Below are 27,370 nucleotides of genomic sequence, written 5' to 3' on the forward strand. Positions count from 1 at the left end.
GGGTATACGTGTATGGATATGCATATATATAAGATAAAGTAATTGTATATGAGACGGGTATATGCATAAAAGATGAGTAAATGTATATGTATGTGTATATGGGGAAGAGGGAAGGGCCACTGTTATATCACCACCTGATCAGCTGGATTCCATCCTGGACGCGGGATGCCCGGACGCGGGATATGGGATGAGGCGTACGCGGCGTCTGTATATATATATATAATGTGTGATACATATGTGATGTACTATGTTGAGTCATCGTTGGGGAGGGGGTTGGGAGAGCCGATTGTATTCGGCGTCTGTAAATGTAAATGAAAGATACCGTCTACTGAATTGTACTGTTTTCTGTATACATGAATAAGGGACACCCAGGGGGTTGGGAGAGCCCATTGTATTCGGCGTCCGTAAACGTGAGCAAAATATACCGTTACTGAAACGTACTATTTTATTTCTGTACACGAGAATAAGTAATATGAAAATGTTGATTCCTATGCCTATGAAAAGAAACGTTTCAAAGACGGAAAGGCAAGTCTACATGACAGCCGGCCCGAAAAGGGGCCTCCCTATGTACAGGTTACGTTCTTGCCTCTTTATACGCACTATGACTCCGTGATATTACTATTGATCGCACTCTATGTTACTGCTTGCATTGTTTTCCATGCCTTACATACTCGGTACATTATTCGTACTGACGTCCCTTCTTGTGGACGCTGCGTTCATGCCGCGCAGGTCAGCAGGTATACGGACCGGGTTTCTAGGGCTCTATCTGCAGCATTGTACAGCGCTCCAGTCGTTCCGGAGCCTTATATCATCGGTACTATTTTGTGTATGTATTTTCGGGCGCCACAGTACTCGACCCTTCCTATGTATAAATTGTTAGGCCCCGTGTTTTCGCACAGTTGGAAATCGGGAAATAACTACGACTCGGGTGTTAGAAGGGCATAAATTAATTTTTGAGAATATGACTATGTTGGTTGTGTAATCTTTAATGCTAAGACCTCGGGGAAGGCCGAGGATAAATTTGGAATTTCGGGAATTTGTTTCGGGAATTACAAATCGGGACTTTTATGAATTGGGCCAAGAAAGTTGAAAAAGAATTGAAGCCCAAGATTAGTAGGGTGGCCGGCCCCTTGCCAAGCCCAAACCCACCAATTTAAAGTCATGTGCTATGCACATGACTAGTATTGGATATATATCAATACAACACTTAGTATTATCCAAGAGAAAAATCATAAAATCAAGAACACCAAGAGAGAGAGGGTTCGGCCGAACCATAGAGAAAAAGAAAAGAAAATTTTCCTAGCTTGTGTTGTGGCTTAAAAATTTTGTTCTTTACATATTTGTGAAGTACTCAAGGCCCTCTTCAACGGGGTATAATTAGTTTGGCACGAGGACGACGTTTTCGACAAGTCGGGGTTTCAAGAAAGGTATGAATTCTTACCCTCTAATGTTATAGAATTGCTATGAATGGGTTAAGGATTGGAAGTAGACGAGAATCCCGTAATTTGGACATAAATGGAAACGTGTGGGTGTGTGTTTGTAGTAGGTTTGGCCGTGAGCCATAAATGGGAAAATTGGTGTGAATTGATCTTGTTTAAGTTGGTAGAATGTGTTGTTGTGGCCCTTATATCGTAAATGATTAATTGGTGAATGAAATTGGCTTTTAAAAAAATGATTTTGAATATTATCGGAAAGCGTATACCTTCGGTATCTTTATGTATATCAATGTATATCTTGGGTGTTATGGACTTTAAATGTGAATCTATATCGATATTGATGAATTCGGAATGAAACTACGTGAGTTAGAATGTTCGTAAGTGCATTTTAGATGTTTTGAAGAATTTGGGAAATAATGGATTTTTATGCAATTTCGTGTATGGCATGGTTTGTAATTAGAATGTGATTGTATAAGTTTGAATGTGGGAATACATACAATTATGTAGGTATAGAATTGGAGTTGTGAAAGTTTGAATGAAAAGTTGCCAACTTAAGAAGTCATGAAAAACTTTGAAACTAGAATGGTGTTATTGTTGTTTGTTTTGGTTGTTGATGTGTGGGCTGTTGTAGTTGGTTAATTTGAGCCGAGCTATGCCTCGGGGATGTTAGATTTATAGGGGAAGTGCTGCCGAAATTTCGGTGGGCAATTGTGAAGTTAAAGGCATTTCTAAGCCTAAGGATCTCATTTGGTAACTTTGACCATTTGCAGATTTTTGACGAAACGGGACGAGACATTTGGAAGAGCTTACGACGTCTGTGAGGTATGTAAAGCCTCCCACTCTTTCATTTGGCATATCTTAGTGTGTCAGTCGAATAGGAGACCTTTCGGAGCATTTCTGCTCCTCGAAACCCGATCCACAGAAAAGTTACTATTCATTCAATTCTATTGAAGCCTAAAGGCTCCAATTTGGCTAGAATGCCACTATTCGTCCGAAACCTATCGAAATGTGGTCGGGTAACCTAGGAATGATAATGTATGACCTTTGGCATATAAATGCTCGTAGAAGCACATTCGCCACCTCACTTCGACTCGAGGTGGGCCCGCTACCCCAAAATGCCCGATTTGCCCTTCGGGCCACCTTTGATAATAAATTTGTACATACTACTTCGGATCTTTGGAACATCCTCCTACGGGGTAGGTTTGGGCAATTCGATACGCTAACCTATGTTTTGAATTATATGGACCATTTTGGAAACGTTTTGCGAAATGAAACTTTATGTCGACTAAGTATTCGACTATTTTGTAATATGATATGATTTATGAATTTACTTTGTTTTGAAACACTATTTTGAAAGACGATTTGCATTTGTTTGCTCACGACTCCGTTCGTGCCTTATTATGACTTCGTTCGCCGGTTCCCGGGCCGGTTTTGATTCGTGCGCCTAATGACAAATTCGGCCGTATGCTGTGTTACGGTTCCCAAGGCTTCGCCATAGGGCCGGGTTCCGTTTGGAGTTATGCTGTGATATGGCTCGGGATGCGATACGCTCACCGATGATTATGATTATGTTCAGGGATGTACGGAGATTTGAAACCTTCTGGTGTTATGCTGTGTGTGGCGCCAGCGTCGGAGTGGCGACCACGTTCTTAAGCGTTTGCATGATTTTACTTGCATAATATATATGTATATGATTTCGATACAGACTTTAACATCTGATTTGCTTTCGATTTTGATTCATATTTCTGTACTCCGTGCTTTACATACTCAGTACATATTCCGTACTGACCCCCTCTCTCCGGGGGCTGCGTTTTATGCCCGCAGGTGCAGATCTTGGTGATCCTCCGCAGTAGGCTCCACTTTTTGCTTTCTCGGAGTACTCTTATTCGATTCGGAGTCCACTCTTGGTACAGACTCCTCTACTCCGTATATATTTTGGATATTTGACAGTTTGGGTACGGCGGGGCCCTGTCTCGCCATATGTTATGTTTTGAATTCGTAGAGGCCTGTAGTCATCTTTGTGGGGCGAGGGTCCTATGTGTATACTGTATGATTTTGCTTTCGGGTCTTAAAGCGGTCTGTTTGATATGATGGCCCCAAATGGCCCTTCGGTATATATTTGTATTTTGACCGGCGATGCCTATTCCGCCGCTTTGTTTGAGTTTGATTTGATATGACCGCTTAAGACATATTTTCGATATAGATTATGTTTGATATAATTTTTGTAAAATTCTGAAATAAATGTGGATTCGGAAATGAATATGAGATTTGGTCTGGGTACCCAGGTAGGGTGCCAGTCGCGGCCCACGGGGCTGGGTCGTGACAAAAGTGGTATCAGAGCGGTTTGTCCTCGGAATGTCTACAGGCCGTGTCTCGTAGAGTCTTGTTTATCGATGTGTTGTGCACCACATCTATAAACGGGAAGCTACAGGGCATTTAGGACGTTACTCTCTTTGTAATCTTAGATCGTGCGATAGAGCTGTGCTATTAGGATGATTTTGATCTGACTCGCCTTTTTGATTGCAGTGATGCCTCCGAAGAAGGCAACGGCGGCCCAGAAGGGCAAGGCGAGGGTTGGAGAGACTAGCCAGGCACAGCGAGCTACCCGGGCTCGTGTTTATGATTTGCCTGAGGACGTGCCACAGTCTGAGGGGTCTGCCACACCCCCACCAGTACAGCCTGGAGTAGGGCCATCGGCAGCTCCAGAGTTTCGTGTACCCGCACCTGAGGCTCCAGCTCCTCAGCCAGGGGCGGAGGATCGGACCCTGAGGGAGGCTGTGCAGTTACTGACTACGCTGGTGGCAGGACAGGCTCGCAGACGCGGGCGTAGGGATGATGATGATGATGACAGGCGGGACAGCCTGCGAGTTCGGGAGTTTCTGCTATGTGGCCCTCCAGAGTTCTTCGGGTCTAAGCCCGATGAGGACCCCCATGACTTTATTCGGGGGATGCGACGCTCGCTGGACTTGGTCAGGGCTTCTGAGACCGAGTCAGTTGAGCTAGCTTCACACAGGCTCCGAGATGTGGCTACTCATTGGTACGAGACTTGGGAGCTATCTAGGGGAGAGGGTGCCCCTCCAGCCACTTGGGATCAGTTTGTGACAGCATTCACCCGCCACTTTTTGCCACCAGAGTTGCGGCGGGCACGGGCTGATCGATTTTTACGTCTGCAGCAGAGGGGTCGGAGTGTTCGCGAGTATAGCCTTGAGTTTGATTCTCTGGCCCGATATGCACCGGCCGTGGTAGCAGATATGTCCGATCGGATGCACCGCTATGTTATGGGATTGGACCGGTATTTGGTAGACAGTTGTATGGCCGTGTCACTGCAGACAGACATGGATATTTCCCGGCTTCAGGCCTATGCGATGGGTATGGAGGACCGTCGCAGATCTGATCCTGCTGCCAGAGATAGGGACAGGAGGCCGCCCAAGAGGGCTAGATCTGCGGGTTATTCAGGAGATTCTCGAGGCGGACAGCCTCAGCAGCAGCAGCAGTCTGACAGATATTTTCCTCCTTCCGGCCGGGGTACTCAGACAGGCAGCCGGAGATTCGACAGTACGGGACCTTCCGGGGCCGGTCAGAGCTCCAGAGTGGCAGGGTCGCAGGTATCCAGGGGTCCCAGTCAGGCCAGACCACCTAGACCCCGTTGTCCACATTGCGGGAAGTCTCATCCCGGGGAGTGTTACCGAGCGACGGGAGCTTGTTTTACTTGTGGCGGTCAGGGCCACTTTATGAGAGACTGCCCATTGGCCAGTGGTTCGGGTAATGCGGCTCAGCAGACAGGGTCAGCCGCCGGTTCTTCTTCCGTTCCATCTGTTGCACGCCCTGGAGGGCGGGGTATTCCAGCACCGGCAGGGCGCGGTCGAGGCCGCGGTGGCGCTTCAGGATCTAGCTGTCCCTCGAACCGCATTTATGCTTTGGCCAGCCGCCAGGATCAGGAGGCTTCGCCAAACGTCGTCACAGGTACATTACTGGTTTTCTCCAGATCTGTATATGCATTGATTGACCCTGGCTCTACTTTATCATATATTTCCCCGCTCGTTGCTAGTAAGATTGGGATAGTGTCTGAGCCTATAGAGCCATTTGAGGTAGCTACGCCAGTTGGGGATTTTATTGTAGCAAGACAGATCTATAGGGATTGTTCTGTGACCATTTATGATCGTACCACTAAGGCTGATTTGGTAGAGCTAGACATGTTTGAGTTTGACGTCATCATGGGTATGGACTGGTTGTCTTCCTGTTATGCTAATGTCGACTGCCAGAAAAAGGTAGTCCGTTTTCAGTTTCCAGGGGAACCAGTCATAGAGTGGTTCGGATCGACTGCATCGCCGAGGGGTAAGTTTATTTCATACCTCAAGGCTAAGAAGATGATCCAGAAGGGTTATATCTATCATTTGGTCCGTGTGCACGATACTGCAGTGGAGGTACCTACCCTTCAGTCAGTCCCGGTCGTCAGTGAGTTTCCAGATGTTTTTCCTGACGAGCTTCCTGGCCTTCCGCCTGAGCGGGAGATTGATTTTTCTATTGAGTTGATGCCGGACACGCAGCCTATATCTATTCCTCCGTACAGGATGGCACCAGCTGAGTTGAAGGAGTTGAAGGAGCAGCTGAAAGATTTGCTGGATAAGGGTTTTATCAGGCCCAGCATATCACCCTGGGGAGCGCCGGTATTGTTTGTTAGAAAGAAAGATGGGTCGTTGCGGATGTGTATTGACTACCGGCAGCTGAATAAGGTGACTGTTAAGAATAAATATCCCCTTCCCCGGATTGATGACTTGTTTGACCAGCTGCAGGGTGCTAGACACTTTTCCAAAATAGATCTGCGCTCAGGCTATCATCAGGTGCGAGTACGGGAGTCCGATATCCCGAAGACTGCTTTCAGGACCCGGTACGGGCATTATGAGTTCAGAGTTATGTCTTTCGGGCTGACTAATGCTCCAGCAGTATTTATGGATCTGATGAACCGGGTATTTCGGCCATTCCTGGATATGTTTGTTATTGTATTTATTGATGATATTCTGATTTTACTCGCGATCAGCCGAGGAGCATTCAGATCATTTGAGGACGGTACTTGGCATCCTCCGTCAGCAGAAGTTATATGCTAAATTCTCTAAATGTGAGTTCTGGTTGACTTCTGTGGCATTCTTGGGTCATATTGTCGGCGCAGACGGTATTCGGGTCGACACGCAGAAGATCGAGGCTGTGCAGAACTGGCCCAGGCCTACTACTCCTACAGAGGTGCGCAGTTTTCTGGGATTGGCTGGGTACTATCGCAGGTTTGTGGAGGACTTCTCTTCTATTGCAGCCCCACTGACGAGGCTTACCCAGAAAGCAGCAAAATTCCAGTGGACAGATGCCTGCGAGCGCAGCTTTCAGATGCTGAAGGAGAGATTGATTACAGCGCCAGTTTTGGCTCTTCCAGAGGGGTCTGATGGGTACGTTGTATATTGTGACGCCTCTGGTATTGGGATAGGGTGTGTATTGATGCAGCACGGTCGAGTTATAGCCTATGCTTCCCGGCAGCTCAGACCGCACGAGAAGAACTATCCCACTCATGACCTTGAGTTGGCCGCGGTGATTCATGCCTTGAAGATTTGGCGGCATTATTTATATGGGGTCCACGTTGATATCTATACGGACCACAAGAGTCTCCAGTATATTTTTAAGCAGAAGGAGCTAAATTTGCGGCAGCGGAGATGGCTTGAGCTACTAAAGGATTATGACGTTGATATTCTGTACCATCCAGGGAAAGCCAACGTGGTAGCTGATGCGCTTAGCCGCAAGTCCGTAGGCAGCCTAGCGGAGGTCCCATCTGATAAGAGAGATCTGGTTCGTGATATTCATCAGCTGGCCAGCCTCGGAGTCCGTTTGATAGATTCTGGAGATTCTGGGGTTTCTGTTCGCCCGGTTGCTGAGTCATCTATTATTCAGGAGGTAAAGCAGCGCCAGTTTGAGGATCCTATTTTGATTCAGTATAGAGAGGCGGCCCTTAATAAGACAAAGACCCAGTTTGAGATCTCACCTGAGGGAGTATTATTGTACGACGGCAGATTCTGTGTACCGGACGTTGCGGGCTTACGACGGCAGATTATGGGCGAGGCACATTGTGCCCGGTATTCTGTTCATCCTGGTTCCACTAAGATGTATCGGGATCTTCGATGTTTGTATTGGTGGGACGGCATGAAGAAAGACATTGCTGAATTTGTTAGTCAATGCCCGAACTGTCAGCAGGTCAAGGTTGAACATCAGAAGCCCGGTGGGTTGTTACAGGAGATGGAGATTCCAGCCTGGAAATGGGAGATGATTAATATGGACTTCATTGTTGGGTTGCCGCGTACTCTACGCAGGTATGACTCCATTTGGGTTATTGTGGACAGGCTGACGAAATCAGCCCATTTCCTTCCGGTCCGGACCACATTTTCGGCTGAGGATTATGCCAGATTATATATCAGAGAGATAGTCAGACTTCACGGGGTCCCTGTATCTATTATCACTGACCGAGGTGCTCAGTTTACAGCTAATTTTTGGAGGTCATTTCAGGAGGGATTAGGGACCCAGGTGACCCTCAGTACAGCATTTCATCCTCAGACCGACGGCCAGGCTGAGCGCACTATTCAGACGCTCGAGGATATGTTACGGGCCTGTGTTATTGACTTCAGGGGCAGCTGGGATGATCATTTGCCGCTTATAGAGTTTGCCTACAATAACAGTTATCACTCCAGCATTCAGATGGCCCCGTATGAGGCCCTTTATGGCAGGAGATGCAGATCTCCTATTGGCTGGTTTGACGTGGGCGAGACTAAGCTGATTGGGCCAGATGTGATCCAGGAGGCTGTAGATAAGGTGAAGCTTATTCGGGAGCGACTGTTAGCTGCCCAGAGTCGACAGAAAGCTTATGCTGATAAACGGCGTCGACCGTTGGAGTTTCAGAGTGGTGACTGGGTATTCCTGAAGGTTTCGCCTATGAAGGGCGTTATGAGATTTGGCAGGAAGGGCAAGCTGAGTCCGCGGTACATCGGGCCATACCAGATTGTTCGGAGGATTGGCGCAGTCGCCTACGAACTAGACTTGCCATCCGATTTGGAGTCCGTGCACCCGGTGTTTCATGTGTCTATGCTGCGGAAGTGTATTGGTGACCCTTCAAGGATATTCCCAGTAGATGATCTTCAGGTGACGGAGCAGCTATCTTATGACGAGCAGCCGGTATCTATTCTGGAGCGTCAGGTGAGGAGATTGCGCACTAAGGAGGTGCCTTCGGTCAAGGTTCTGTGGCGCAATAACAACCGTGAAGAGATGACTTGGGAGGCAGAGGATGAGATGAAGAAGAGATTTCCCCATTTATTCCCTACGCCTCCTGTAATCTAAACTTCTGTATTTGTTGTACCAATGAACGGATGGACCATGTGTGCTATTTATATATAAAATGGTTTTCCCGTTATGCTTGTGAGTCTTTATAAGATTTATTTAACATTCGGGGACGAATGTTCCTAAGGGGGGGAGAATGTTAGGCCCCGTGTTTTCGCACAGTTGGAAATCGGGAAATAACTACGACTCGGGTGTTAGAAGGGCATAAATTAATTTTTGAGAATATGACTATGTTGGTTGTGTAATCTTTAATGCTAAGACCTCGGGGAAGGCCGAGGATAAATTTGGAATTTCGGGAATTTGTTTCGGGAATTACAAATCGGGACTTTTATGAATTGGGCCAAGAAAGTTGAAAAAGAATTGAAGCCCAAGATTAGTAGGGTGGCCGGCCCCTTGCCAAGCCCAAACCCACCAATTTAAAGTCATGTGCTATGCACATGACTAGTATTGGATATATATCAATACAACACTTAGTATTATCCAAGAGAAAAATCATAAAATCAAGAACACCAAGAGAGAGAGGGTTCGGCCGAACCATAGAGAAAAAGAAAAGAAAATTTTCCTAGCTTGTGTTGTGGCTTAAAAATTTTGTTCTTTACATATTTGTGAAGTACTCAAGGCCCTCTTCAACGGGGTATAATTAGTTTGGCACGAGGACGACGTTTTCGACAAGTCGGGGTTTCAAGAAAGGTATGAATTCTTACCCTCTAATGTTATAGAATTGCTATGAATGGGTTAAGGATTGGAAGTAGACGAGAATCCCGTAATTTGGACATAAATGGAAACGTGTGGGTGTGTGTTTGTAGTAGGTTTGGCCGTGAGCCATAAATGGGAAAATTGGTGTGAATTGATCTTGTTTAAGTTGGTAGAATGTGTTGTTGTGGCCCTTATATCGTAAATGATTAATTGGTGAATGAAATTGGCTTTTAAAAAAATGATTTTGAATATTATCGGAAAGCGTATACCTTCGGTATCTTTATGTATATCAATGTATATCTTGGGTGTTATGGACTTTAAATGTGAATCTATATCGATATTGATGAATTCGGAATGAAACTACGTGAGTTAGAATGTTCGTAAGTGCATTTTAGATGTTTTGAAGAATTTGGGAAATAATGGATTTTTATGCAATTTCGTGTATGGCATGGTTTGTAATTAGAATGTGATTGTATAAGTTTGAATGTGGGAATACATACAATTATGTAGGTATAGAATTGGAGTTGTGAAAGTTTGAATGAAAAGTTGCCAACTTAAGAAGTCATGAAAAACTTTGAAACTAGAATGGTGTTATTGTTGTTTGTTTTGGTTGTTGATGTGTGGGCTGTTGTAGTTGGTTAATTTGAGCCGAGCTATGCCTCGGGGATGTTAGATTTATAGGGGAAGTGCTGCCGAAATTTCGGTGGGCAATTGTGAAGTTAAAGGCATTTCTAAGCCTAAGGATCTCATTTGGTAACTTTGACCATTTGCAGATTTTTGACGAAACGGGACGAGACATTTGGAAGAGCTTACGACGTCTGTGAGGTATGTAAAGCCTCCCACTCTTTCATTTGGCATATCTTAGTGTGTCAGTCGAATAGGAGACCTTTCGGAGCATTTCTGCTCCTCGAAACCCGATCCACAGAAAAGTTACTATTCATTCAATTCTATTGAAGCCTAAAGGCTCCAATTTGGCTAGAATGCCACTATTCGTCCGAAACCTATCGAAATGTGGTCGGGTAACCTAGGAATGATAATGTATGACCTTTGGCATATAAATGCTCGTAGAAGCACATTCGCCACCTCACTTCGACTCGAGGTGGGCCCGCTACCCCAAAATGCCCGATTTGCCCTTCGGGCCACCTTTGATAATAAATTTGTACATACTACTTCGGATCTTTGGAACATCCTCCTACGGGGTAGGTTTGGGCAATTCGATACGCTAACCTATGTTTTGAATTATATGGACCATTTTGGAAACGTTTTGCGAAATGAAACTTTATGTCGACTAAGTATTCGACTATTTTGTAATATGATATGATTTATGAATTTACTTTGTTTTGAAACACTATTTTGAAAGACGATTTGCATTTGTTTGCTCACGACTCCGTTCGTGCCTTATTATGACTTCGTTCGCCGGTTCCCGGGCCGGTTTTGATTCGTGCGCCTAATGACAAATTCGGCCGTATGCTGTGTTACGGTTCCCAAGGCTTCGCCATAGGGCCGGGTTCCGTTTGGAGTTATGCTGTGATATGGCTCGGGATGCGATACGCTCACCGATGATTATGATTATGTTCAGGGATGTACGGAGATTTGAAACCTTCTGGTGTTATGCTGTGTGTGGCGCCAGCGTCGGAGTGGCGACCACGTTCTTAAGCGTTTGCATGATTTTACTTGCATAATATATATGTATATGATTTCGATACAGACTTTGACATCTGATTTGCTTTCGATTTTGATTCATATTTCTGTACTCCGTGCTTTACATACTCAGTACATATTCCGTACTGACCCCCTCTCTCCGGGGGCTGCGTTTTATGCCCGCAGGTGCAGATCTTGGTGATCCTCCGCAGTAGGCTCCACTTTTTGCTTTCTCGGAGTACTCTTATTCGATTCGGAGTCCACTCTTGGTACAGACTCCTCTACTCCGTATATATTTTGGATATTTGACAGTTTGGGTACGGCGGGGCCCTGTCTCGCCATATGTTATATTTTGAATTCGTAGAGGCCTGTAGTCATCTTTGTGGGGCGAGGGTCCTATGTGTATACTGTATGATTTTGCTTTCGGGTCTTAAAGCGGTCTGTTTGATATGATGGCCCCAAATGGCCCTTCGGTATATATTTGTATTTTGACCGGCGATGCCTATTCCGCCGCTTTGTTTGAGTTTGATTTGATATGACCGCTTAAGACATATTTTCGATATAGATTATGTTTGATATAATTTTTGTAAAATTCTGAAATAAATGTGGATTCGGAAATGAATATGAGATTTGGTCTGGGTACCCAGGTAGGGTGCCAGTCGCGGCCCACGGGGCTGGGTCGTGACATAAATGTACTATGTCTAGAGGCTTGTAGACAGATATACACAGTCAGCTATGTACAGTTTAATGTATTTTATTCCTAATGGTTCGCGTTCTGGTGTAACGCGATATTAGAAATTTTACTGCAAATGTTAATGTTTAGAAAAAAAAAATATGGCACTGTTTATACAGGATAGCTAAGGGGTGCTCGGTACAAGTATCGGGTACTCGTCACGGCCCCTAGTCGGGTCGTGACAGTATTCATTTCATTCATGCCTTACATACTCAGTACAATATTCGCACTGACGTCCGTTTTCTTTGGATGATGTGTTCATGCCCACAGGTAGACAAGGAGGCGACCCAGATTTATAGAAGCCGATAAGCAAACTTTTGAGAGCACTCCATTATTCTGAAGGTGCCATTGATTTATTATTTTGTGTACATATATGTTTTGGGCACGATGGGGTCCAGTCCCGTCCATATGTCTAGTACTCTAGTAGAGGCTCGTAGATACATATGTGTGGGTAGCATGGTCTCACGATGTCCTTATTGTGTGTATATTATTTTGATAGCCGAAGGACTTATGTATATAAAGGTAAATATGTTTCAAATGGAAATGGTTTTCCTACGATTATGAGCATAAGAAATACGACTGTATGCAGAATGAGTAATAGAATGAGCGATACTCGGTGGTTAGTCTCAGGTACCTGTCATGGCCCCTAGTTGGGTCGTGACAAAAGTGGTATCAGAGCAGTTCAGTCCTAGGAAGTGTTTACGAGCCATGTCTAGTAGAGTCTTGTTTATGGTGTGTTGCGCGCCACATCTATAAACAGGAGGCTACAGGGCATTTAGGAGGGTTACTCTTCTTTCATCTCTAAGATCGTGCGAAAGAGCTAAGCCATAGGAAATGAGATTCCTTATACTAACTCTTGATTGCAGTAGAAGAACGGTATTGATAGAGGAAAGTGATTAATGACATTGAAAGTTACGGAGGTAAGCCCCTTCGTTGAGGCTACGTTATCGGAATATGCATTTATATGATAATGGATTGGTTGTCATGGAGGTAAGTCAGTGTTCATATGATAGATTAATTGATTAAATGTGTCGCTTGATGATAAGTTCAGTTATAAGTTTGTGAACTAAACAAATTGAATGAATCAGAACAGAAAGGGATAACAGGGCAGATCGCTAAAGGATCAGGTACATCTCGAAGTGTGATATATGAGGTAAGTTTCGACATCTTTGTGCTTTTACTTGAAAACGGGAGCCTTGTGTGGCTGCGGTATGTCATATGTATATATTAGCCCGGTGAGGCATTATTGGTATTTGCTGCGTGCAGGTTTTGGGATAGTAAGAAATATAGAGGAAACTCCGCCGAAATTTTCCTAGAATCTAAAGGAGATAAAATATAAGCTTGTAATATGACCTAACGGGAAAAGATGTTGTGCAAGAAGTAATGGCAGGATGAGATTTAGTTAGGCGTATCATTGATAATTACAAGAGACGGTAATTATAAGATCAACATTCATATGGTAAAGAGAAATGCTAGAGTAAATTAGGGAGACAGGTAGTGCTGAAACATGACATAGAAAGAGAAAAGGGTAACTCCAATAAAGTGTGATACCGGGAGTATTAATTGGATGGATAAGCACAAGTAAGATACGACAAGTTTATTACCAAAATAGAGTAACAACATGATTGAGACAGGGGTGTGAAGTACAAAGGGGTATGACGAATGAAGATACCTTGATGAGATGACTTATATGGTAAGTGTAGTAGGGTTAATTAGAAAGAGTAACATGTTGATTATGCTTACTTCGCAAGGCTTATTCTATTTTACGAGAAGGCTTGCGAACGAGGTAAAGAAGTTGCACTCTATAGCGTTGATTATGATCAAGATATAATGAGAGCGTGGCAAGAACTGTAATACAATGTAAGTAAAGTATAGTGAGGAAACGACTCAAGATGTGACCTATTATATATGAATAAAGAATAAATGCAAGCGTGAAACCAGCAAGCGAGCCATGGGGCAGTAGATAAGAAAGCTTAAAAGACCTTGTTAGAAAAATCCAGCATAGAGGTTTCGCAATGACAGAAATGATAGCAAGCGAACTTGAAAAAGGAATCAGAGAAATGTGATACGAAAAAGTAGTAGTAGTTTGTGATTTGTATAATCAAGAGTATAAGTGATATCTTTAGCTAGATGTAAAAGACCAAGACTATAGAAAGATGAATAACGAAAGAGGACGATTGTTAGAAAAAGGATCAACACAATAAGGATGAGAGGGGATGATTATAATGAACAGAATAAGTTTTAGAAGTGAAGAATGGATTGTACGAAGGTAGTATATTTAAAGGACAAAGCGGTACTAAGTTAAGAATAGGGTTCCTCGTGCGAAGAATAAAGGATTGATTATAAAACGGGAGGAAATAAGATAAATTGAGGAGGAAGGAATGTAAAAGACTAAGAATGGGAATAGAAAGAGAGGGAAAATGCGCCGCAAAGTACGCGCACTTAAGAAGTAGTCGTGTTATGATTAAAGGAAGATGAATCTCCTACGAATATCCTATACCAAGTTAGAACGAGTAAAGTATATGAAGTAATAAGTTGAAAAGAAAAAGATGATCATGAGCTATGAGTTTACCGTCAACGATAAAGCAATAGAGTAAAGCTATCATCAACGACAAATATGATATAATTATGATTGGTTTTGAAATCAATGTTGACTGGAACACAAGGGTAAATGAGTATGAGGCAAAAGGGGTATTAGTCACGCATGAGACATAGGCCCTGGTAAACAAAGATGACGTTACAAGTGAATTTTGCGCACCGAAGGAGAGAGCAAGTGACATTGCATAAATGGTACGGATAACTAGGCATACTACTATTGTGAGCATCCCTATGGGACAAAAGTTGTTAGTTGGAGCGGATTTAGACATTGACTCATAACTACTAGATGAGCTAAGTAAAATACATCCTTGTTCGGATTGCTATGTCGGTTGTATTACTTGATTACAAGCTGCAAGATGAGTATGTTAAGACTTCACACATGAGTTATCGTAGCTATAAATTATGGGAAACGACATGAATAAGATGTAGTATAGTAAGGGATATATGAATTCAAGATTTGAAGGTGAGGCAACGGATTTGAGAATGGTACAAGTAAAACCCTTAAAGGGGGGAAGCGAGTAAAGAGAATACAAGTGTAGAGATTGAAACGATGGACCCTAAGATGTGACAGATATAGACTATAAAACAAAGAGCGAGAGATACGTAGAAATGAGTTTAATAACTAGTAAATAAGCGAACACGAATTGATCAGGGATCTGAGACTGTACTGGAAATCATTCACGAAGACCTTGAACCACATGACATTGAGAGCAAATAACTCTAGGGATATTGTAAAAGATAGCGATGCTATACTAGAATAGAGGCAAAGGTACTAACGGTAGAGTCGTTGTTAATGATATTGCGATTTATAAGTGACATTTTAGAAAGGGACCTAAGGTTTTCTATAGTAGAACATAAGATATGATAATCAATAAAAAAAATAAAGGAAAGAAGAGAGCATGACGAGATAAGTTACTACAGATAGACAAAAGAGTTCTGGTATGTATGACACCGAGCCTTGTCATGGCTGAGTATGCAAAAAACCACCGAACCTTTAAGGTCGGGTATGCTATGGATATGAATATGGACACAAATATGTATACGGATATGGATACATGTATAGGTATAGATATGTATGTGCACGAATCACGCAAGAACGATTATGTAACTTGCAAGTATTTATGCGTCGCCAATGAAACCAAGTGGGTACTTAAAAAGAGGAGTAAGAGGTAAACAAGAATAGTGTGGTCATGATACTTCGAGTCAGTTGAAGGAAAATATATGGTGAATTGAGTTGAAATGTTGAGTTGGGATTATCGTTAAGGATAAATAGGATAATTACTTGGAATATGATATAAGTACATGCTATATGCTTCCTACGGTAGCCCTGGGGGTGTGACAACTTACGAATGCAATAAGATCACTGAATGAAGAGGGCCACGACATGATAGACGAGTCCTAGTTAGAATTGATTCGTTATAAGATCATCATAACCAGTATACTGATACAGGGTCGGTTCAATATTCGAGGATGAATGTTCCCATGGGGGAAGTCGTTCATGCACAGTGAATATACTGACGAATGGAACGACGTATATGATGTTTTGATGAGTAATAAATAACATTTGATGATTCTAAATGAGATTTTAAAGACATGTGAGGTAGGAGATGGAAGTCGTTAAGGAAAGCAAGGTATAGGTTGTCTGTCAGGCGAGATTTATGAGTATCGAGCTAATGTTGACTTAATGATGTCCTAAGGAAGAGTTATAATGATTCTTAGATTGGTAATGAAGTGTTAAACAAGTGTCTAGAAGGTTCCACAAGGATTGGAGATCAAACGAAATGATGAGGACAACTTCGGAAAAGCTGTGAGTTACACGACCACCTTACACGGACCGTGGAATTTTATACGGACCGTATAAGGGTCCGTATAACCCAAAAGGAAGAATGTCTTCCATAGTGGTGAACCACGGACATTTATACGGACCGTACAATGTTATACAGACCGTATAAGGGGTCCGTATAATGCCCGACGGACTGATTAATTTGCAAGTATAAATACATGTTCCCACTTTTATTTTCTCATTCTTTCCACTTCTTCATCACTATCAAGACTACTAGAGGGTTCTAAATATTTCATCAACACAAATTCAAGACAAATCAAAGGTTCATATCATAAATCCAAGAGAATCAAGTGCAAGAAACTCACTAGGGTTCATCCAATACAAGAAATCTCTTTGGAAGTGGAACTAGGGTTTTGGTCAAGTGAAGTGTTTCCACCTAAATCTCATTATAATACTAACAAAGTTAAGTTTTATGATCAATTCATGTTATTTAGAGTGTTGAGGGGTTGAAAGACTAGGATTATAGAAGGAAATAGAAATTGGGTTACAAATATGAGAATAGTGACACTTTTGAGTAGTAGCTTAAAATGAACCTTGATTCTTGATATGTTGTGATTGTAATTATGTTATGAATTATGTTAAGAGCATGGGAGAAACATTAGATGAGAATGAATGTAATGTCGTATTATGATCATGCTTAGGGATGACCTTGAGAGGAAATTGTGGGGATTGAATAATGATAAATTTGACGAAAGTTATTGATGATGATATTATGAATGTTATTATTAACGTTTGGGATTTGATATATGATATGGAGAAAGTAGTGGAAACAAAGGAAATGCCGTCCAATGTTCTCTAGCTTTAGTAAGCACGTTCATATAATCGATTAGCTAATGTTAATACGAATTCTCTTGAAGGTAGAAACGTGAGCATTGAAGGAGAACAATCAAGCGATGGAATTGTTAAAAGAATGAGGTATGTAAGGCTAGTCCCTTCTTTCTAAGGCATGACTCCTATGGCGTAAATCCTCCTATCTTTCCATGATTTTCGTACATATCGAAAATTATAAGTCTACGATTATAAAGAGCTTCATTCAAGATAAAGAAAAGAGATACGTTATGAGCATGATAATACTAATGATGAATCTAAGTCTAGAAGTCCTAAAGCTTATGATATGACATTTCTACGAAGCTAATTATCCTTATATGATTCCTATGATATTATTTTCCTTACCTCTCCATGATTTTCTTACATTCCGGTAAATATGAGTCAGCGTTGATAAAGAGTTTCTTATGAGATATAGATGAGAGATAAGTCATGAATACGATGAGTAAGTATAATGAATCTTAAAGTGAGATATGATGTCCGTGAGGTTAATGATCCTAAGTATGGTTCCATTGATGCTTTTTCTTGTGGACACTCACCTTAAAATGTAGTCCCTTCAAGGTAAGGTATGACGATTATGATCACTCCATAACGTAGTCGGGGGTTCACAACCTCATGTCACCCCGACATAGCCATGGTTAGCTCCAAGTTTTAATGTATGTTTAATGATGAATGTCTGATGACTCTATGTTATGATAAGTCTATGATATGTATGATAATGATAATGATGACGACGATAATAGAGATAACGATAATGATAACAGCGATAATAGTGATAACAATGACGATGATAATATTGATGATAAGTCTAAGCCTAGTGATTCTCAGGCAAGATATGATGTCTATGAAGATAATGATCCTATTTACGATCCCTTGATGGTTTTCATGGTGTACACTCACCTTAAAATGTTAGTTCCTTCAAGGTGAGATATTATGAATATGATCACTCCATAATGTAATCGGGGGTTCTCGACCTTATGTCATCCCGATATTGTTATAGATTGTCTATAAGCTCTAATGCATGTTCTATGACCAATGTTCCGAAAAATTACGAATCCATGTTTATAGAGGATTTCATATGAGATAAAGGTAAGAGATATGCCATAGATATGATAATGGTAATAATGAGCCTAAGTTTAGAGATATAAAGCCTATCATACAATATTTTTACGAAGTTCATGCTACGAATATGATATGTTTTTCTTAGATTGTCTTTAAATTCTAATGCACGCTCTATGAAAAGTTCATGACAAGTTATGATATATATGTGATGATAAGATTCCACCGTGCCCAAATGGCCATACATGTCACCGCAAAGGCAGGCTGCTTGTGATTCCACCGTGCCTAAATGGTCGGACATGTCACCGCTAAGGCGGGCTACTTATGATTCCACCGCTCCTAGAAGTCCTGATATGATCACCACTAGTGGGCGGCATATGATGGTTACCCGGACGAGGGTTAACGATGATGGTATATATATATATATATATATATATATACACACACACACACACGATATGGTGATGTATGTGCTATGATGGTATATGTAATACGATTATATATGAGATATGTATGAAATGCATCTACTCTTAAAGGTTAAGCAGGTTATGATATCTCTATTATATTCATTTCATTCATCCCTTACATACGCAGTACAATATTCGTACTGACGTCTGTTTTCTTTGGACGCTGTGTTCATGCCTACAGGTAGACAGGGCGGTGACCCAGATTTATAGAAGCCGATAAGCTGACTTTTGAGAGCACTCCATTATTCCGGAGGTGCTATTTATTTACTGTTTTGTGTACATATATGTTTTGGGCACGACAGGGTCCTGTCCCATCCATATGTCTAGTACTCTAGTAGTGGCTCGTAGATACATATGTGTGGGTAGCATGGTCTCACGATATCCTTATTGTATGTATATTATTTTGATAGCCGAAGGGCTTATGTATATAAAGGTAAATATGTTTCAAATTATTTTGATAGCCGAAGGGCTTATGTATATAAAGGTAAATATATTTCAAATGGAAATGGTTTTCCTACGATAATGAGCATAAGAAATACGACTGTACGCAGAATCAGTAATAGAACGAATAGTGCTCGGTGGTTTGCCCTGGGTACCCGTCATGGCCCTAGCTGGGTCGTGACAACGAGTCATTGAGCCTTTTAATTCTAGACCGTGAGCGTACTGAGGCTTTGAGGAAAGGAAAGGTTGTAACAGAGTGACCTGCGTTTTCCAGCTCTACTTTAAGGTAGGTTACGGTCTACTTGAGTTAGACTTTGGTTCGTTGATTGTATGTTTTGTGATTTCCTTAGGAGAAAGCATGTCTAGTTTTCTTGCATGATATTGTGTGGCTAAACTACTATGTGAATGCGATTGAGTGTTGTGTAAGCTTCGCGCCATTATTCTTGTGTGATTAAATCTGCAGTGGATGTATTGTGATGAGAAGCTAATATAATCTTCTCGATGGTATTGTGATATGAAATGATGAGTTGAGTACTGATATTGAGAAATTAAGAAACACTGTTCTGTAAGAGGTATGGAAAGGCACACATGTGACCTAGATTATGGGCTCATGGTCCAAGGATAGTTCCGGAAAGAGGTATATTGATATGTCCCGCGTCCGAGGTTTGTTCCCAGAGCGCAGGGTTATGCTCGAGTCCGAGGAGTATTCCGGGATGAGTGGTACATGGATACCATGGGTCCCCTGTAGGTCATGACTACTGAGCTATGACATCAGATAGTATGGATGTACAGCGAGTGAGGTTATTGTGGTAAATTTACTTCCGTTGTGGTTCACGTGATTGTGATTTTTGGCATCTTGGTGATTTGATTGTGTTTGTTCATGGTTGACTTGTTGTGATTTATTGATATTTGTGTATGATTGACTGGCTTGTTTATTCTATTGATTTTATGAAATATGCATGATACTAATCTTAGTTAGCCTACGATATCGACCGGTCCATAATGTTTGTACTGATACTACCTTGATGCAATCTTTTTAGTGCAGATTGTGATACAGAGACCGCTACTTGTCCTCACATCTAGCGTGGAGGATATTTACTGATAGATTTTGGGGTGAGCTTCTTCCCATGCCAGGCTGCCCGAAGAGCTTCTTCTTATGATGTTTTTTCTTATTCCGGACATTATGAATATTTATTATTCAGATTTCATTTCTAAGACATGTTTTAGATTAGAGTCTTGTACGATGACTTTCAAATTTTGGGAATTTGTAATAGTTAGAACTTTCGCACTTATTTCAGTATTTTGTGGCATGACTTATTTTGTTAACTTAGTGTTTGAACGAGTATTAACTAATTAGCTTAGTTAATATAAAATCTGATATGAATGGATAGAGGTTTCGTATGTTGGTTCACCCACTAGGATTTAGTCGGGTGCCAATCATGGCAGGTTGGGTTGTGACAACTGAGAAATTAAAGAATTAAGATAAATGTATAGTTGATCGAGAATTGGTATGAATATGGTACATCTTCAGAGTTACTTGGGTCAGGTATGGATTGTGGTGTTGTTGCCTTGCATCCGTCAGATGAGGTGTGATTGTTAAGTAAGCTTAAAGAAGAAAGTCTTCCTAAATATATCAAGTGTTATGATGTGGTTACGCGACATTTAATGATCAACGACTGGTGAGAAGCAAATTTCAGGGCACCGAAATACTAAGGTTTATGGAAAGGTGGATGGTGTTATACCAAGATGGGTAAATTCATAACATTCATTAGACGAGCTCGAGTTGTCTAACGACATGGAACTTTGGGAATCTATACAGATTTAAGGTTACAATTATATTTTTGAGATGAGACTGTATTCTGGTAGTGGGTTATGTGTAAATTTACTAACCAGATAGCTTAGGTGAGCATTTACGGAATATTAAAGACATGAAAATAGTTGTGCAAGTGATTGTGAGATTTGATGCTTTCGGATTTGTGATGGGCATATCGAGGTGTCGAGGTGTTACAATGGGAGATTCGATGATTAAAGGGGTATTATATAAGGCCACAGGTTTTGCATCAAAAGGTTCGGGGTTATATTAGATTTACGTGTCAGGTGGAATTTTAGATATGAAAAGTTACAATCATAAGATATAGTTCTTCGGTATTAAGTTGACGACTAGGATGGATTCTAGGTTTCGGGCTCAAGGATGACGACAAAGTGTTGATTAGTCATGATAAGGGACGTGGATGAGGTTACCGCGCATGTATGAGAGACGTGACATGTATATTGTGGTGTTTCAGAATGGTTTGATAGTGAGAGAAAGGATTAGTATCAATCACTTCAGTTGTCTGGAAGTGCTATGTTTGTATTATCAGAAGGACTTATGGGTATTCTGGTAAATCACCTTCGTGGGGTCGATGGATTTTCAGCTCAGAATTGGGATATGGCAGCGTTATCGTGTCTCATTGAAGTTGCCAGCGAGATTGGGAGTATTTTTCTTGTGGCACTATTCGGACAGTTCTAGTGGTTTACCTCAGTATTGGCAACATCTTGAAAAGGTACAAACGGTTATGGGAAGTCTTTAGCGTGACCAGATGGTCTTCTACTGTTTAGTCGGTAAGGTAATCAGTAGGTATGCATTTAGTTAGTGATTGGATGAATTGAAAGGTTTGGACGATGGGTGTTGACTAAGTGGGTTCAACTTCGGATACAAAACTAGAAAACTTGGGATTAGTGTAATCAGCTACGGATAAGATCAGTGTTGATGGAATTGCTTAGAGTTTTCTCAGATAAAGGAAGGGTTCTTTCAAGCAAAAGGGAAGTTATGATCGGGCTTATGGCGTGTGTCTATGTGTTTCTAAGAATCGTGGTCTGAAAGACGGCTTTAGAAAGTGTGAAAGAAAGGTTAGTGGAATCAAAATATTTTACCGGTTAAGAGTGGGCTATGGTGTGTGGTTATATCTAAAGAATTTTGGCATAAGAGGGATGATTGGGGAATCAAGTGACTACGTTAAGAGACGTGGTTATATCAAATCAGTGTATTCAAGAGGAGGATAAAGGAATCTAAATTTGGGTATTTGAGATAATTTAAAGGTATTTTGATTAATAAGGTGAATAGTGGTACTATCGGAGTATCCCTTGGTGGTAGAGGATTCCATGAGGTTATAGTAGAGAGTCTTTGGCTTCTCATCGGTGTTCGTACTGTTCATTCATATTCGTTCGAGGATGAATAGTTGTTTAATTGGTATGTGATGTAACGACTGATTTGGTCATTATTGCGTTTTTGACCCTGTTACCCCAGTTGACTTTTATCCTAGCCTCGTTAAAGCATAATTAACTCATGGGAATGGATAGCGCGATTCCTGAGGTGATCGGCATTGGTTTGAGGAGTTTAGGAGCCCTTAAGTTGAATAAGCAAAATAGTGTTGACCAATATTTTACTTTTGGGTTTTTGTGCTCCTTTGTGAGTTTCATCGGTCCCATTAGGTCAGGATGTTAATTATGACTTGTTAGGGGGTGGGCTGGGTTCCTGATGCACTCGGCGGGTGTTTTGGGGCTATTGGATGAAAACCTTATTTTTGGGAGTTCGGGGGTGACCGGGTCAAGATGACCTCTTTTGGGAATTCTGGGAGTGTGGGTGAGTTCGTAGCATGTTTTTGCATATACTTGCATATCCAGTTTGTATCCGGGGGGTCTCAGATAGATTTCGGGATTTTGGGTTGAAACTTGGTGAAAACCAGATTTTTTGGTTTTCTAGTGTCTTGCTCCGCGAGAGTGTTTCCAACTCTGCAGGCTCGCCCAAGTGGGACTTGGCCTACAAATGTGAAGTGTTGTGTCATTTAATAAGGTCCACCTCAGCGGATTGTTATCTACCGACGCAGGATTGTGTAAGTGAAACTGTGTCCGCGGGAGCGAAGATCGTGAACCAGAAAGCTTTTTATATCCTATTTCAAACCATTTCTTCCCCATTCACAAAGTTGAAACCCTAAAGAGTTTTGGAGGCGATTTGAGGAGATTTAGAGTTGAATCATCTTTGAGTTAGTTCCCTTGAGCTTGACTTATGTTTATTTAATTTCTAAGTTATAAGCTATGATGAAATTAATGGGATTAGTTGGGGAAGGTGGGTTTACAAACCCTAATGTTAATGTTTGAATCTTAAGCTATGACTATGGTTTTGGTTTGTTAATCTTATTTTTCTAAACATGGGACCTTGTGAATTAGTAGATGTTAAGCTTGTACCTCTATTTTGTTTAAGAAATTAATTATGGGAAGTTAGGGCTTTAACCTAAATTGGGGTTTTTTGATCTAACGTTGGAATTGGTGATTAATTGAGTTTATTTAGAAATTAGGGAATGGTATTCAGCTTCTTTAACGTTTGGTTACCGTTTTTAATCTTAAAGTTCCCATGTTGCCCTTGTGGGCCTGATTCCCTCTTTTAATGTTTAATCTTCGATTCGAATACGTGTATAGCAATATGGGTATCATTAGTCTTATGTTCTAACTTAGATTACGATGTTGACTAGACTTCAATTATTTGGAAGCTCTTCGGAAAGGAAAGGTTTTGATTGTTCGTGGTACCAGCTCGACATTGAGGTAGGTTACAACTTACTTTAGTTAGACTTTGATTAGTGAAACGTATGTATGCGTAGAATTGACGGGAGAAAGCATGATTAAGTCTTCAGACATGATGTTGGGATAGATATACATTTAGGTTGGTTTTACTTCTGATTATGTGGGCTTATCGCCGTTATTTTTCATTGTGGCATATGGTGTACTTTTTATATGGTTGGAGTGAGGTAATGTGATAGGTTCACTATGATGATCGAAAATCGATGTTGATTCCATTTCCATGGTTGTTGTGAATTATGCAAGTCTTGATGTGGTTTATGGTGCTTTGTGATCTCCATAGCATACTCATTAGTATGGATTGCAATTGATTTCTCATTCTTGCATTAAAACATTCGTGCAAGATGGAAATGTGGTGGAAAACAGTTCGATGAGAGTATCGTGGAACAATTGATAGAAAAAGGTTATAGCAAAACGTTTGAAAAGAAAGTGAAAGATGAAAGTCACCTCTGGGCTTTTTGCGGTGTGTCTAGTATTTTGAAAGTCATCTATGGGCTTTGTACGGAGTGACTAGGTTTGTGAATATCATCTCTGAGCTTTGTACGGAGTGACTGGTACATGGACACCATGGGTCCCCCGCTGGTCATGACTGCTGAGACGTTGATGTTTAGTCTGGAGCATGTGTGTGCAAGTTAAGATACTGGCCATTGCATTGCATGACATCCATTTCATTGCATTGCATACATATTATCATCACATTTTACATCAAGTGACTAGATTTGTTGGTTGTATTTGTGAATATGGTTACTATGTGTCACGACCCGACTAGGGGCCGCGACGGGCACCCGGGGCTAGCCCACCCGGGCACCCCTTAGCGTACCTTTACACTTACATCTAGGTGAGCCACATATTTAAACATACATTTCTATTCATCAATCATACTAGTCCCATTGGACAACAATACCTTTATATCATCATTGATATCTATGCCCATATCAATGTACATAAACCGACGAGGCTAACAAAATGAAAACCAAAATATAGGCCTACAAGGCCAAACATATCTAGCCATATACACAAGTCTACGAGCCTCTAAGTGTTATATCCCGTGTTTTCACACGTTTGAAAAAACAAACTTGAATTATATTGGATTCTGAGACATAAGGTCAAATTTGATATTTTGTTGAACATAGGAGTTATGCATGAAAGAATAGAGTCATGAAAGTGTGGGACAAGGCTAAGGGTAATTTTGGAATTTTGGAAATTAGTTTCGGGAATTACAAAATACGATCCATAAGTCATTGGGCTCAAAAAAAATGAATTGAAAGTGAGGCCCAAAAAGGGGTGCATGGCCGGCCACTTTAGGCCTTGGTCCAAGCCCATTTTAGTTGGTCATGTGCTTGGTCATGTGACCAAGCACTTCAAATACATATACCATAGAAGACTTAAGAAATTATAAGATAAGAACAACAAAAAAATAGAAGAAGAGAAAGAAGAGGTTTCGGGTTTGCCTTGGTAATTTGGCTAGCAAAAATATTGCTCCAAAAATTCATTTCTTGTTGATTTCCTACTAAGTCAAGGTTCCTTTGTAACTTGGTATAGTTGGTTTGGAGTGGGAAGCTTTAGACTCTTCAAAGTGATCACATCTCCAAGTGAAGAAGACTTGAAGAAAAGGTAAGAATTTCTACCTTTTTATTGTGTTATGAAGTTTTGATTGTGTTGTAGTATGTAGAAATGTGTTGATTATATGGAAAAATGGAAGTTTGCAAAGTGGGTTTGGAAATTTGAGGTATGGCCGTGTATATGCATGCATTATATGCTAATGAAGAATTGAAATTATGTTGTATTCTAGTTGTAAGTATGGTGGAATTCATATTGGGATTGAAAGTTGAATGATTTAGTTGAAGTTGCCAAAATAAGCATATGGCCGTATAGTATGTTGGAATTGGGATAGAAATGAATTAAGTTGTTTAGTGTGTTAAAGTGTTATTGTGATGCTTGATATGTAAATGAAGTTAGAATGATATAAGTTTGTATTGAATTGGAATGTAGAAACTTATGTCGTTTTAGTATGATTTTCCGACATTAAGGAAATGAAGTTATTTGGTTGTGAATTATGATGATCATTGATGAATTTGGAAGTTGGAAACTTGTTATGAAGTTGTATGCCAAAGATTTAATGTTTTGCATAAGTTATGATTTTGGCGGAAGATTGTATATCATGTATATCGAGTGTATATCTTAAGGCAAACGATATGAAATGTTTCTAGGACTATATGGTGATGATCTTGATTTTTGTTGAATGTGAAATTATTGATATTAGTGGAAGTTTGGGTTAGAGTGAAGGTTATGTCAACTTGTGAGAAAAATGACTAGTTGAAGGATATTTGTGTTTTTAATGATTCATTGTTGATATTGATGTTGCCGTTTGGGTTGTTGTTGATGATTTATAGCCGAGTTGAATTCTCGGGGTGCTATATGTATAGGGGAAGTGCTGCCGAAATTTCGGTAGGCAAATAAGAGTTGAATTGAATTTGTAGCATCTATAACTTACAATTGGTAAACTTGACCATTTGCAGATTTTTGACGAAACGGGAAGTGAGTTTGGAAAGGCGTAAGGAGCTTGAAAGGTATGTAAAGCTACCCCGATCCTTCTTTTGGCATGTCTAAGTGTTTTAGGATCGGATTCGGGCCTCAAAAGACCTTCTTGGCCATCGGAATCCGCAAGAGGAAATCTCAGTTTTTCCTTCAGTAGAATTGAACCATTTTGATATGCTTTTCCTGAAATTATGTAAACTTTCTCTAAACTCCTTGAAAAGCTATAGAATGTCCGTAAAACCTTTATAGGTGACCCCATAAGCTTAAAGGGCGTAATTTGAGCCCACCGCCTTGCTTGTTCCGAGGTGGGCCCGCTATTCCCGGTTTTACCCTTAATGTACTAAAGTCTCCTTTTCGAACGATTTTTGAAAGAAACGTTTCGACTACCCTTTTAATTACCTAACGAATATGGTTTTAAATATTCCATTAAGTCTGATAAATTGTTTTGATACTCGAAACTCATTTACTATGATTCCTTTCGACTTCATTAGATCGGTTTGTCTTTGATATGCCTCATCGAGTCTATGGAAACATTCATGATATTTTACTTGCATTAGTCTCTCACTACTCCATTCGTGGATGCTCCAATGTTTCCCATACTGAGCCCGGGCCAGGATATGTTGTCAAGCGTGATCCCTTGCATTGTTCGTCGTGCCTCGATGTGAGGGGGCAGGTATACGCGTACATGGGTTTGTGGAGTATGCTGTGCCATGTACGCTTGTTCTGATATGATTTACTATGGCCATCTGATATGACATATTATGTTACGGGGTTATGCCCCTATTCTGATTCTTCTGTGTTATGGCACCAGCGTCGGGAGGGTGGCCACGTTCTGTCTACCGAGTCCCTTGGCAGGGGCCGGATTTGATATGACATATGTTTCTGTACACACTCTGCATGTTTGAAATTATGTATCTGATACTTGGGATTTTTCTGTTTACTCTGTACGTTCTATACAAGTTATGATTTTGTTTCTGCAACTCAGGCTTTACATATTCAGTACATATTTCGTACTGACCCCCTTTCCTCGGGGGATGCGTTTTCATGCCGCGCAGGTACCGACGACAGGTTTGCTGATCCGTCCGCTTAGGATCTCATTCTGCTATTTTTGGAGCGC

This window comes from Lycium barbarum, chromosome 2, assembly GCF_019175385.1.
Source record: "Lycium barbarum isolate Lr01 chromosome 2, ASM1917538v2, whole genome shotgun sequence".
NCBI lineage: Eukaryota > Viridiplantae > Streptophyta > Magnoliopsida > Solanales > Solanaceae > Lycium > Lycium barbarum.